Source organism: Mizuhopecten yessoensis, unplaced genomic scaffold (assembly GCF_002113885.1).
Source record: "Mizuhopecten yessoensis strain PY_sf001 unplaced genomic scaffold, ASM211388v2 scaffold715871, whole genome shotgun sequence".
Lineage (NCBI taxonomy): Eukaryota > Metazoa > Mollusca > Bivalvia > Pectinida > Pectinidae > Mizuhopecten > Mizuhopecten yessoensis.
Window position 1 is genome coordinate 45,022 of NW_018479833.1, and position 15,567 is coordinate 60,588.

Genomic DNA, 15,567 nt, shown 5'->3' on the forward strand with positions numbered 1-15,567 from the left:
CTTTATAAAAACACTTTCATTACAGAATACCTCTGTAAACATTTGCATGTGAGTGTGTGTGCGTTTGAAAAAAGCAGGAGTGTTATATGTTATTACTCTACCTCTCCTCCTCCTCCTTTTCTATGTTCTGCTTTTTCTCCTTTTTTGGCGTGTTGTCTTTCTCTTCCTTTGTTCTAAAAATAAACATTATTGAAATGGAACATTAAAACTACCACGAATCATATTAAACAAAAGGTTACTAATTATTTACTAGTCAAATTAACTCTCTTGCAAGTATTTCAACAGAAAAAAACACTTACTTTGTATTCCCCATTTTTCATCGTCACTACCAGAAATTATACCTAGAACGAGAAATATACAAATAAATAAATAAATAATAAATAAAATAACATTTCTTTTCAGTAGTTAAACATTTTGTTTGTTGAAATGAAGCTTTTTTCACTAATTTATTATTTAATGATTAATTATATCAATTGTAATGAACATTATTTTAAAAGACATCCCATTGTGTAACGGGAAATCAACATTTAGAAACAAGTTGCTGACTTCAAAATGCATTCAACTTCTTTAATTAATGTTTTATTTAAGCTACATGTACCTAGTTGTATTGTGATACATATTCAATATCCTCACTGCGACCTTTTCTACTGATATATATATTTATTTCGCTTTCGCGACATCAAACAATCCTGCTTCCAGCATTTACTATCAGATTGAAAAAATCGAAATATGCATTCGGGATCCCGGTGCACTCAAATAGATCTGCTAGACTAAGTATCTCTATATTCACGAAATTTATGGCAGTCAATGTCTTCTATTTCATGTGCTTCCTGTTTATTTGAATAAGAGATTAGAAATCCCATTTGCAACCCAAGCAAATAAATTATAAATTCTTATTTGCACTCATTGATCACTGTCAACCTGTGCAAATTGATATTTGTCGAAGCTTGGTAACGTGAATTTTCCCATGCAGCTATACCTTCAATATCAATCGATACTGAAAGCAACATAATCCTGTGGATGATATGTTTCGTTTGATAATTTAGCAGAGTCCTCTGAACAAATATTAAAAACATATTGTAAAATGTACTTACTTCATTGAAATATGATTAATCATTAAAACAAAATATGTATAACATCTATAAGTTACATAACTTCCTCGCCAAACAGAATTTATTGATATCTACACGATTCGATTCTTCAATATCAATGTTACAACTGTAATGGTAATATGTTTATCAAAATAAACAAATACTGCTAAGGGCATTTGTTGTGATTTATGATTAAATAATGTGAAAATATTTCTGTTAGATGTATCCACATTGGTTATAAGCACAAATTACTGGCGCTCAGTTTATAAAACTAGACAGTAGAATGAACCTGGTTTAACTTATTATATTCTACGCATCTATTCCTACGCAAATTTATTTTCTTTAAAGACTTAGCTTTATTCATATTTATTTCAAACCAATTGCACAATTGTTTAATTGATATTAAAATAAACTAAAGCAGACTTACCTTCCTCACTTTTACCTTCTGCATTCGGTACGTTTCATAGCCTGTAAATCAATTCCTGTAAGGAACGTGTTTGACCAAAACGTATTGTGTATTAAAGTCTTCAAATGACATGTGTGACGTAATGTTGGCATAAATAAACTGACTCTATGTTATCGAATTTTGACATTACATAATATCATTGATTTTTACTTCTGAAATATCTGATCAGTTAATTGTTTATTCTCATTTTGTTTACGGTATATTTACAGTACCAGTAAATCATCGTTATATTTCAGCTGAATAACGACTAAATTTCAGGAATCGTTATTTCAATTTATTAAATGATGTTATTGAGTGGTAAAATTCATTGTCGTAGTAAAAAATATTGCGATGTAATATCAAATTCAAGATTGCAAATGGAACACAACAAGTGAAACATAGCGTCAAAATAAAAGGAAGAAATCATCAATTCATGTTAATACGAACTTAATAACAGGAATTCAAAACACGCGTATTCATTATCATGTTATTGCCACTATACAACACACAATAATCTTCAGGCAATCTATTGACAATGATTGCAATAGGACCGGGTGAAGTATATCCTTCCACTACTGACAAAACTTGAGGTACTAATAATGGATGCTTATCCCAAACCGTAACTTCTTATATCGTGAACAGCGTTGTAATATTAAAACCATCAGTTAAACTCAACCTGATAACTGCAAGAAAGGAGCATATGAATCAGGCTATTTGCAAATGCGTGTCCATATTAAAAATGCAGCTTTTGCCGAGAAAAGGAGCAATTATGAATAAAAATGTTTAAAAAATATTAAATACCCCCAACCCCCCTTTCGCCTCTCACTTCGGTTTGGTAAGATTATTGTTTGGTTCTGATGTTTATTTAAGCACCAAATAGAGACACTGTTGACTTAAACGACATATGACAAAGCCACTTAGCACCGTTTGCTAGTGTTTTCGGTCTTATTTTTTTCAGTTTGAGTGTACATCACAATTATGAAGAGAGTTTAAAAAAACAAAAACATGCTGTTCTGTTAAAAAGATGACCTTTGTGATTTTGATTCCCCACATTTTACCCCCTCATATATCAGAATGGTCTCTTATCTTACCTTAAGTTTATATCATATCACGGTATGAATATGCAAAAAAATAAACTTATCGGAGATAGCCACCAGAAGGCCAAAAGTGGTACCCCTCATTTGATATTAAACAAGTTTTAGAAGCATTGATACTTCCGCATTCTCTGTTTAAACAGTCTAGTGCTTACAAGGCTGACGTATATGGAAATACTTAACGTAGATCAAGATATTGTACGATTGCTGAATTAGATATCGTCGATACTAACTTGACCTTTACTTTGTCAACAATAAGAAGGAGATTCAGATTTCAGTGGCGAACGTGCTAGTGTGTGTGTCACCAAGCGAACCTCGTACATGTACATGTTTGTTCCGTAACGTTATCCTTGCATTACATTATGTTTATGAAATATGTTTGAATTAAAATCGACAAAATCAGGGTTTCTTTTCAAAAATTGTTAAAAAAACAAAACAAAGGAAGACTGGTAACGTTCAGGTCATTTCGCCCTCTAATTTTGGGTCTTTTAGTAGTTTTTCTTCTTCGCGTTTACTTAAAAATGTGTTTTATTTTCTAAAAGAAACCTTTACAACACATTACAACAATAATATAAGGCAACTTCTATATAGTCCATATACAGTGTCAGTTTGTTGACATGTTTAGACAAAGGTGTATTCTCCTGGACACTATTTAAACTACCATCTTCTTTTTTTGAATTTCTTGATTAGCATATAATTTGTTGACGTTTCCTAAGCTTCTGGTCCCTGGCTGAGAACTAAACCTGTGAGGTAGGTTTTTCATTTTTGAATTGCCCTAAAAAACTAATCACGGATCGTGAATACAATTATCAGAACCTTTTATATATATACTTTTATTATTTGACACAGTGGTGTAAGAATTATTGTCTCAGGATTCTCCACGTAAAAGATGGTAAAACAATTTTGACTTTATTTCTAGAGCGCGCCTAAGCAAGGATGAGGTGTTCTGGACTCTAGCTGACCCTGTACCCAGACGTTTCAGAACAGGACCTATTTACATTATTTGAAAATATTTCATTAATGCATACAATGTAAAACATTTCTTTTGATAACAAACAAGTGACCCCTCATCCCACTCCCACCCCGTCATTTAAGAGTCAACATTTTTCCCACTCAGTACTGTGACCAACTTGGTTATCTATTTACTAAGGCCGTAGAGAACGGGAAACAACCAGCAGGTTGGTCCAACAACCCAGGAAAATAGTTTATCATTAACTGAAAGGACATACATTACTTGTACACTAGATTGTCTTAATGTCGGCACTATGTATATAGAAGCATATATGTTAGTTGTATATGATGTAACCGAGAAAATATGTTTGAGCCATAGGAGAGGAAAAAAGCACGGCCAGACCGGGTTTCGCACCCGAAACACTCCGAACTCTAGACAGACACTCTAACCGATTGACCTACCTGATCGCCGGCGATCGACCAAGTCGAGTTCAACTACATTCATCCCTCCTTTAACAAAGTGTTCACCCCGAAGACATAAGAGATCATATGCCACCTTCTGTTGTTATATTTCGTTGGGTGCCAAATGTAAAAGGAGAAGAAAATACACGACCAGACCGGGGTTCACACCCAGGACCCCCCGAACTCCGAACATCCAATGTCTGCTAGTTGGTTCACTTCCCTTTCAATCAAAGAAGACTGTTTATTCGGAAAAAATCCAAGAATGTTGTAAGGACCATAGACAGCTTTTTAGACTCACCAAAACCCTAATGGGTCAGAAAGAGGAAATCATCCTGCCAAGCTGTAATTCTGAAGTTCAGTGATACTTTCTGAATAAAATCAGCTCAATCAGGAAAAATATTGCCGAAGTGAACTCATGACTGGTGACATTAAATTTGATGGGGACCAATTAACAAAGCTCTCACCAACAACCCAGGAAGAGTTGCGCAATATCATCATGACCTCGCAATCGAAATCCTGTGAGCTTGATGCACTTCCTACAGACCAATTAAAGCAATGTCTTGAAGCACTGTTTTTTTCTATTACCTCAAACATGGACAAATCATTGGCTGAGTCAAAGGTTCTATTGTGTTTTAAGAAGGCACATGTTAGACCATTGTTCAAGAAGCCTGGAATGGACAAGAAGGAGATGAAGAACTACCACCCAGTATCAAATCTATCTCCCCTGTCTAAGATCTTTGAGAAGGTTAACGTTGTGTCCCGGCGTTTAGAGGTTCATCTCCATACAAACAGTCACCATGCCAACTTGAAACTGTCCTACTGTATAGGACTCTCTATTGAGATGGCCCTCTTACGTGTACATAATGACATTGCTTCTGCTGAGACGGCCTTCCTACGCGTACATAATGACATAGCTTCTGCATTAGATATCAAGTGCAGAGCGGTGCTTGTCATGCTGGACTTGTCAGCTGCATTTGACGTCCTCGACCATGGCATACTTTATAAACGTTTGTAGTACTCTTATGGAGTGACTGATACCGCACTATGCTGGATACAATCTTATCTGAATGAACAACGATAGTGTGTTGCCATCGGATTGACCACCTCACATGACAAAGAACTAGATTTCGGGGTTCCTCAAGGGTCGGTGTTAGCACCCAAAAATATTGCTTGTATTCCAAACCGATCAGAGAGATTTGATGGTATACAGGTTTACATGGGATACAATATCAGAAAATCTGGAAGCTTGTTTGACAGTCATCAGTACCTGGATGAACGCCAAGATACTAAAACTTAATAAGGAAAAGACGGAACTAATAGAGGGTCCAGAACACTGCAGCACGTCTGTTACTCGAACTCGAAAGAGAGAGCATATCACACATGTGCTTCATTCATTGCACGAGTTACCTGAACGATACAGGTCACAGAACAAAATGTGGTGTACACATACAAGGCACTGAATGGATCAGATCCCCAGTACCTACAGGAGCTTGTTACCCTGTATCAGCCGTCACGATCATTGCGGTCGGAGACAGAATCATTGTTGTGTGTCCCAAAATCTCGTTCTGTGACCGATAGAAACCGGTGCTTTGGGAGAGTTTCGGCCACGTTGTAGAATAGCTTACCATCTGCTATAAGAAGGTCAAATACCCTGGCCAAATTCAAGAAATACATCAAAACTCACCTCTTCACGTCTGCATTTTAGATCCTTTGCACAGAGACGTCATGTACATATCACCCTTTATCTATTCATTTATGTGCACATTGCGATTATTATGCTCTTACTTAATGTATAATGGTGATTGTAAGCCATTTTATTTTTGTTTCACATTTATAACTAATACTATTATCCATATGTTGTAAAGCACTTTAGAGTAAGTTTACGAATTATATAGGGAGCTATAAAATGTTGTATATTATTATTGTTATTATAGACGGACGCTCTAACTCATCGAGATAAACTGTATCTTTAGGTGCCGCTTGCCCGGAATGATTATCACCATTGCAGTCCTGTGGCGTTTTCTTGTGCTCCACCTTTTTGGATAAATATACATGTTATCAAGAAACCGTTCACGTTGTAAATATATGTTTATGCATCATGTTTGACATGTTGTTGTAATGTCTGCCATGCAATTCTTTGATAGTCTTGATCTATCTAATATCCTAGCTAAAGTCTTGATATGATGATCATGATGGCGATTTATAATATAAATTTAAGACTCTTCCATATGTAAACATTTACACCCGTGCCGCATTCTCATATTAAAAAGCATGAAGAGCGATATCTTCGCATTATCAAATCATATCTTTTATTACCTGAATTGGCGGCGAATACATATAATTTGTATTGCCACTTCACTCCCCAAGTTATTGACGGTCGTATACCTCGGCCACACGCAAGCTTTGGGCTATTTGTTTTGTTATTTGGAATGTTTGCAGGTTTGACACGATATGTATGTGATGTATACGTGTACTTAACCCTTTCAACACTGTAGACCATAATTGACTCACCCATATAAATGCATAGTAATGTCTACTAAAGTTACATAGGGGTGAAATGAATGAATACACATCCACCGTTCGTAGTAAATTGAAATGCATACAGACACCCACCAAAGAAGATGATAAAGTAAGGAAAAACCATAGGCTCTGTCGAGAGTATGACTTCAATTTACGATCCACTGCACTACGGGTTTCTTTCTAATTGATTGCTGATCTAATTGATGTCGCGTCACAGTAGAAGGTGACAAATGCCATAGTTGTAAGTAACGAAAAGGGAAACAGAGTAACAACAACGTCAATAAATTACCATATTCGATCTCCGTTTTGTTATCTGGGCATCGCTTATATGAGGACTTCAAACTACTTTTTATTGTGTTTACTTTGAAGATTTTCCGAAACATTTTCTTCGTGTTGGTAAGGCTATAAGATGTACATATTCATGTACCATAGTCAATAATATTTATGTATGACATTTCGATAACTTGTACATACTTACCCTGTCACCTCCACCAGACATATTACCGATAAACCGTGTGTACACACTTATACATAAAATATGGACAAGATGGCAATGCATCGACAAGTTGATTTTTCTACGTTATAAGCTTGCGTAGACTTGGCTGTGATAAATATATAATATTCAGCTGATATTTATTCAATACCTGGCCATAGATGTGCGATAGTATATAGCCTCTAATCTCTTTTCAGAGCTGGCCCGGTGTGGCAAATCCAGATGGAATTTTCCTCCTGCTCTCTCTGTCTTAGACTTAAGTCAATGGCATGATTTTGCTATGTGATTGTTGATTTTCTTTATCAGGAACTCCATCTACTTTCTGATCGGGTGAACTTCTTCTTGTCTTAGACTGGATTGTTCTTCCATTGTTCACACTGAGCCTTCGTTTTTTCTTGACAAATTCCAGGTGTGTAGAGAGCGTAAGTGATCGTTTTCCATTGAGTATTACATCTGTTAGATCAACAGGCGTCTGATTAAACGCTGCACGTGTAGAATGGAGAGTGTCTGTGCCAGGTATATGTTTAAGCTTGATACGGGGACGTCCAAAGGCTCTATTGGTTGTCCCCATTAAACTCAGTATTGGGAGGAGTAATGGGTAAAGTTGGTGCTACGCATAGATGGGTACAGATCCGCTTGAGTACAGATTACGCTGACCCAATATTCATTAATTGATTTCCTTACGGTATATTTCCAGGTTCCCACTTTTGGTGGATGTTCAAGTAGGGTGAACAAAGGGCATGTTGTATCTAAACAATAGTCTATGAATTCCCGCAAACTTACTCTGGGATTTGGATAATTCACACAAAAGTAGCTGTCTATTTGCTAAACCCTAAACAACTCTTCAAGTCTTATCATGTCAAATAGAGTTATGGCTTCCCCTGAATGAGACCAGTAAGTGGGGTTGTGCCCCCAAGTAGGTAAACTACCCCATTGTCACAGCTGCCAGACATAGATACGACCTGCCGTAGGGTTTCCTAAACTCTGTTTCCCAGATATTGTTCATTGTCAGTTAAAAGAAGACCTCCAGCCAATAAGTATATATCGGTGCTAGATAGGCCATGATAAGGTAGATATGTATATTAGGATTGAGGCCACTCTTCCCATGTAAGTCTGTCCTCATTAAACTGTAGAAAGCCCCCTTTCCTTTTACAGAGATTATAAGTTACAGAGGCTTTCTTCTTATGGTCTTGGATGTAAACGGTGCCTTACTAATTAGTAGCATCTTCCTCATGGGGCACTTGGTTGCCTCTGTAGTTGAATGGCTCATCAACCTCTGACGAAGCAGGTTTTGCCATAGCTGGTAACATAACTGGAGTTTCAGAGAAGAAATGAAAAAGAAAAAGAGAATGAAGGGAAAGAGGCCTCCTGCTTAAGATTGCAGTATGTAAGAGGGATGAACCCGGGCACCCCAACCCTGGCATCCCTCCCAAAGGATGCCGGGGGAATAAAATCCAATTTGAACCTAACAAAAAAAATGGAGTTGTAGACTAAAAACGCTGACGCGATGTATAATCTGAAAAAAAATGCTGATTAGAGTTTGTACCTGGAGGTTGATAGCACTGATGAGGGAGACACCATCCGCACACTTAGAGAGAAATACCTACTGATGCCGTACTGTGTATATCTGTCAGAAATCTGTTGATGAATGTTTTGTATACATGTGCATTGCATACTGGTTCTGAGTATTTGCCTTGCCACTTCAAGCGAGTGTATGCATCTTTGTTGATGCTATGTATATCTCCGACGTTTTCCCTTCGATTTCTTACAACAAAGATATTTCTGTTTTAGATGTATAAAATGCAGTTTTAGCATCTACCAATGCTACCACTGGCTTGTGTGTGGTTGTTACGGTTTCCAGGATGCCTTATTAGAGGATAAGCCCTACCTGAAGTTGCACCACTTAAATTACTTAGTAAAACCACGTTCTATGGGACTTTCTTGGGTTAAGAACAGCACTCTATTACGATCACTTTAGACCGGCTAAATCACATCAAGGTTAAGGGAAGCTCTGTGATGCCTCGGTAACTTGATATTATGTGTAAGCTTTCTTGATTCAAACAGGATGAACTCGTTCTCTTGGAAAACAATGTGCCAGTGAGGTGATGGTGTGTTAAGTAATCTCCGGTGTATTGGGTTTGGTCGTGATGCTGAAGTGGTCGGGGCATTGTCCCTAGTCAGTGGCAATGGATCATGGAAAGTTATGAGTTCACCAATTTCAATATCAGAAATGGGGCAGAGGGGTGGGACCAAGAAATGGACATAATGTGTTCAAAGTTGTCCTCATCAAACTTACGGCGGTCTATATCTGAGTAACCTTTGTCAACTGCAAGGGGTATGGTCAGTAAGAAAGGTGAACCATCTTTCCAAAAGATCTTCCTGAACCTAAAATAGTTCTTGTCTGCTACAGCGAGTTCAGTTAGAATAGAAAGGTAGTCGAGGAATTTTTGTTCACCGACTGTATGAAGTGCTATGGCTACCCGAATAAGCCTTGATGATGTCGGCTGATTTTAAGTTCACCTGATCCGAAGGACCATGATGAGCGTATGCTGTACCGCAGCGTCCGTCGTCCGTCCGTCCGTAGGTCAAGGGAACTCACTTTTGTATAAACGGTGGGTGTGGCCCCCCTGGGGGCATAGGAGCGGGGCACAATAGGGGAAATAGAGGAAAACCTTGAAAATCCTTCTTCTACCACAGGGATTAAGAGATTTCATCCCAATTTGGTCTGGAGCATCCTCCGATCAAAGGGACTCAATTTTGTATTAATGGTGGGTTTGGGCCCCTGGGGGCAGAGGCGCTTGACCCAATAGGGAAAATAGAGGTAAAATCTTTGAAATCCTTCTCCTATCGTAGGGATAAAGGGATTTTATCCTTATTTTGTCTGGAGCTTCCTTGGGCCAAGAGGACTCGATCTTGTATGAACGGTAGGTGTGGCCCCTTTGGGTGCAGAGGGCGTTGCTCAAAAAGGAAATTTTGGGTTTAAATCTTTATAAACCGTCTCCTTCTGTACATTTTGAGGGATTTTATCCTAATTTGGTCTGGAGCATCCTTAGGCAAAGGAGTCTTGATTTTGTTTTAACGATGGGTATGGCCCCTCTGGGGTCAGAGGAGCGGGGCTCAAAATGGAAATTTGAGGTTTAAATCTTTAAAATCCTTCTCCTTCTGTACCATTAGAGTGATTCTCATCCAAAGGTGGGGCTCTTGCCTATGTTTAAATTCCCATACATGTATACCCTGCCTACGCACGGACTTTCATGAAACGTTACAAGAACTTTAATCATACCATGGCTGAACAGAAACAGTAAGTTTTATTCGAAATCATGCAAAACGAAAGGCCACACAGGGCCTGACATGCATTTTGTCAAATGAATGCATGTTACTTCCTTTTGAAGAGGCGGGGAGGAGGGATTTTTAGGGCAAATAGACAGATTTTGTTATCCTACCTTAATTTGCCTACTACGCGTATTGCATTCTGGCAGAAAACAATCAGTGTTTGGTTTATTTATGTACTTCTGTATCAATAACCCATNAATTTGCCTACTACGCGTATTGCATTCTGGCAGAAAACAATCAGTGTTTGGTTTATTTATGTACTTCTGTATCAATAACCCATCGTCCCATAGCAGCTAAAGAGGAGGCCAATCTACAATGATCAGCGCACTAGCTAGACTAGGACACAGGGACACCTGATGACAATGAAATGTTGATGATGATGATGGAAGATGATGGTATATGATGATGATGGTCATACATTGTTGATGACGCTGGTATGTTGTTGATGATGATGTAAGATGATGTCATATGATGATGATGGATTGAATGTGTAGATGGCGATACTGATTGTGTATGAGGATGATTGATGATGATGATGATGATGATGATGATGATGATGATGAAATCAGGCGAAGGATGATGACCAAGTGCTGGTTTGAACGTGTGGTTGTGAGTGTGAGAGAATGTGTTATTTTTTGTATTTGAACATTAAAATTGCAAAGTTTGAATAAAATCCATGCGTGGGCAGATTAAGAACCCCACCTTTCGCCTGGAACATCCTTGGGGAAAGAGGACTTAATTTTATATAGATGGAGAGTGTGGCCCCTCTGGGTGCAGAGTTGCGGGGCCCATTAGGGGAATTTGAGGTTTAAATATTTAAAATCCTTTTTCTTCTGTACCATTGGAGGGATTTTTTTTGTAATAAGAATAATTTCCCATGGTTTCGTTATTATTCAGGTGATACAGGCCCTCTGGGCCTCTTATTGTTAACGCCTCGAAGTTTTCTCGATCTTTTGTTGTCTCTGCAGTGTTTCCTTGGTAGACATTCTGGTTAAGTGCAGTACTCCATCTCTTGGTTTCCTTGCATTCTTTCAGGCTCTTTGCGTTGATTTGTTGGCTTTAATCATAATTCCTTTAATTGGTCGACTTCACGCACGTTTTTGTCCTCGCCTTGCTATGCTAATCTGCAAGAATAGGTAACTTTGGGCTTCTGTTATGATGTCGAAGAAATATCAAACAATGAAACACATCCCCAAGGTTCTGGTGGTTACGCTCACTCATGTTCTTTACATCCCGGAAAATATGTCATCAAATACATCGAAATCACGTGGTTTCGCGCGCCCAGCAATTCGTTAATCAACTTTTTGTTTAAAAAAATCTGATTTATACAGTAAAATGCAATCACCTAACTAGGGATTTTTTGTTTTGTATCATTTGAGGATCCCCAGAGTGAGTGGCCAGTGTCCAGCAAGGTTTTCGCGCGCCTTGCAATTCGTTAAGTGACCTTTTATAAAAAAAATATAGTCTGATTTATACAGTTAATGCCATCACTTAATTATATGTAAAACTTTTGTTCGGTCGCACGAGTCTAAATTATTGCAATGCACTTATTAAATTACATGGATTTTAGTTTGTCAATGTAAGGGGAAGTAACTCGTGAAGGCTTATGCCATGACTCTGTAATTAGAATGTTACTGGTTAAACGTCAAATACTGCTCAACATCAGAAAGCCTAAGTTTATTATATATGTACATTATACTACATATATACATACTTACGTAAAACTGTGTAATTGTAACTTTTATTATATGCCGGAAAGCCTGCGTCCATTACAATTCCTAATAAATCCTAATAACAAACTAACTAGTCTAATTTAGCACGGTAATTCAAGCGCACCGGAATTCGAAGTGTACATGTAAATACAATCAATTTTTTAATTGTATCAAAATGCGCCCTAAGAAGCTATAAGGCTCATCATTAACATCTACAACCATAACGAATGCCAACCTAAAAAATGTCGGTGTTAACTGAACGTTTGTAAGTCATAACGTTCTGAAAGCATTAACATGAGCGCGATTTATTAAACCGAAAGTACTGTGTCACCAGCTTTTCCAGCAAAGGAAGTGAACTCTCATAGTTTAGGGAAGTATTTCTGAAAGTATTGCCTTGTTTTTGAATTATTTAAAAAGTGAGAACATCTCGACTAAACAGGACGTTAAAATGTAGACTACCGTACGCGTGTGTCCATCGTCGAACCAGCAGTCTAACAAGGAAGAACGGTTATAAATGTCATACGAATATCCAAAGAACAGAGGAAGAGAAAGTGAAAGTAAATCCAGAAAGGATTTTTAAAAACATATCGATATGACGAGTTACGAATACAGTGTGAAATACTTTTGAGTAAGTATGCTGTCATATCACTCGAGGGATTTTGTCGAAGATCCTAATATTATAATATATATATAAGCTGCCATTGAAACATTTGGAAAGCGATAAATAAAAACAGCCCATATCTCAATTTTTATAAACTGTACATGTATGTGCTCCAGTAAATTCAATTTTAAAATCTTTTCCAATCAAAGTGATTCTGTCCCTGACACTGATGTTGAGTTTGAAATGGCAGCTTTGACTAGTACTCGTATGTACATGTACAAAAAAAACCTGCTCAGTGTAAAGTACCTTAATTTGAAGAACCTGCACATATAATATAGCAGTTAAACTTTTTACAGGAAGTTCAGTTTTGAGGTAAATCGTAGTTCGAAGTTTCTATGTCACAAGGAATTGTTTTTCAAAATTAATTGCTACACTTCCTCTCTCGAACATTCCTGTCTAGATGGTTAATTATATATGTCTGACACCTTGTTTCAACATGTATTTTATTCCATGTATCACATTTTTTTCTTGATGATTGACAACATTCAAAACTTTGGAGTGGAAGTATTAGAGGATAGCTCTCCTGAATGAACCATTTCTTTCACAAAGAATTGGACACATTAAAATAAGTGTTGTGGAATCCAATTCCAATACAATGAACTCTGAGCTAGCTCAAATAATGCAGAGTCAAAATCAAAGTTTGTAAAGCTGATTGGAAGCATTTTGGAAAGTTAATTAGAAATTGGTCTATATTTTAGCTATTTTTAGTTCATAAGTGTGCATATCTGTTAATCCGTGTTGATTTTGCTCAATATTTTTTCGTCTCCATATTTTTTTATCGTGTCCAAAAGTGACAAATCCTATCCAAACATTGCAGCATTTGCGCGAATTCTATGAAGACAGTATGTATACTTCATTCGGTATTACTCCGAAGTCTTCACTAAATGTCGCCAATCAGAACTAACTGTAAAATAGATCATGAGAGTACAAAAAACTTGTTAGAAGTAATACAATGGTAATTAAATCTTACCGAAAAAAATACAGTATAATTAAAGAGTTAAATGACGCATCAAATACGTTCAAATTTCACACTGACATGTATGTGAAGTAATGAATAGTCTTGATAGTAGTACAATGTAGTGAAAGAACAGAAACATTGACCATTGTCTATGTTAATTTTTCAAAACCTTCAGACTCTTGATTATTTGTGCAAACTCCAGATCATTGTATTGTGATACCCGGTCTGAACTTATTTATCAAAGTTCATGTGTAGGCATGCGCAGTTGCCTATCAACAGCTTTTCCTCTGGAAATGATTGTGGTTAATGGAATGTCAGCAAGCAGACGTTTACTGTGATTCACCTACAGTTCTATCATACCAGTACATTGTTATTGTATTGAGTGTTGTATTGTTATTTTTGCAGATTAAGCTGGGTGACCCTGCAGCATGGCCAAACTGACAGAGGTATTGACGGACATAGCTCTTGGTGCTATAGACAGACATAGTGTCATTGTCATCAAGGTAACTTGTAGGTTTTTAAGTCAGTTATAATTATCAAAGTAAATTTAATCCTTTCTCACCAGTGAATTTGATTTGTCTAAGATTAATTTTCAGTTATGAATATTGACCAAAAAAAAGAAGGAAAATATTGAGGATTTCCAGACCTATCCAAATGTACTGATTTTTTAACCAAGTACATATTGTACTAACTAAAAGGCTTACACATCCTTATTGATGACAGATTATTAATTTGAAAGTTGCATTAAAACATGTATATATTTTTTTTAAATTCGAGATTTGAGAGAAATTCGGGAAAACATAAAATTATTTTTCTTCAAGAATTGGTTTCAATTTGATGTCTCCATTTAGCCCGTCAACTACCCTTGAACCTGTAACATTTTTGTCCCTTCATTTTTTGACTGGAGGCAATTATTTTTACCATTGTGATGTTATGATCAATGCCTAAATAATATTTAATTTTCATAGAACATAAAATCATCTGTAAGTCCTGATACATTGGTGAACTGGGTTGAGGTGGTTACCGAGGAAGACGTGGAAGGTGATGTCTGTCACTACCCAAAACCTGTAACCTCTGTGTCTCTTGCTGTCCTCAGTAGTAATGTACAAGGTAAGACCCCTACTGTCACTACCCCCAACCTATAACCTCTGTGTCTGGTTGTCCTCAGTAGTAGTGTACAAAGTCAGGTCCACACTGTCACTACCCCCAACCTATAAACTCTGTGTCTGGCTGTCCTCCGTAGTAGTGTACAAGGTAAGACCCCCACAGCCACTACCCCCAACCTATAACCTCTGTGTCTCTGGCTGTCCTCCGTAGTAGTGTACAAGGTAAGACCCCCACAGCCACTACCCCTAACCTATAACCTCTGTGTCTCTGGCTGTCCTCAGTAGTAGTGTATAAGGTAAGACCCCCTGGGCCACTACCCCCAACCTATAACCTCTGTGTCTCTGGCTATCCTCAGTAGTAGTGTACAAGGTAAGACCCCTACTGTCACTACCCCCAACCTATAACCTCTGTGTCTGGCTGTCCTCAGTAGTAGTGTACAGGGTAAGACCCCTACTGTCACTATCACCAACCTAAACCCTCTGTGTCTGGCTGTCCTCAGTAGTAGTGTACAAGGTTGTGTATCTGGCTGATATCAGTAGTAGTGTACAAGGTAAGCCCCCCACTGCCACTACCCCCAACCTATAACCTCTGTGTCTGGCTGTCCTCAGTAGTAGTGTACAAGGTAAGACCCCAACTGTCACTACCCCCAACCTATAACCTCTGTGTATCTGGCTGATATCAGTAGTAGTGTACAAGGTAAGACCCCCACTGCCACTACCCCCCACCTATAACCTCTGTGT

General features: G+C 37.7%; 1 long non-coding RNA gene across 1 annotated transcript; it reads left to right on the forward strand.

The window, feature by feature from the left end:
* The first annotated feature begins 12,429 nt into the window (after positions 1-12,429).
* On the forward strand, positions 12,430-15,329 carry LOC110441328. Its single transcript, XR_002461861.1, has 3 exons — positions 12,430-12,729; positions 14,126-14,223; positions 14,689-15,329. It is a non-coding gene; the product is annotated as an uncharacterized LOC110441328 (long non-coding RNA).
* Positions 15,330-15,567: the final 238 nt, after the last annotated feature.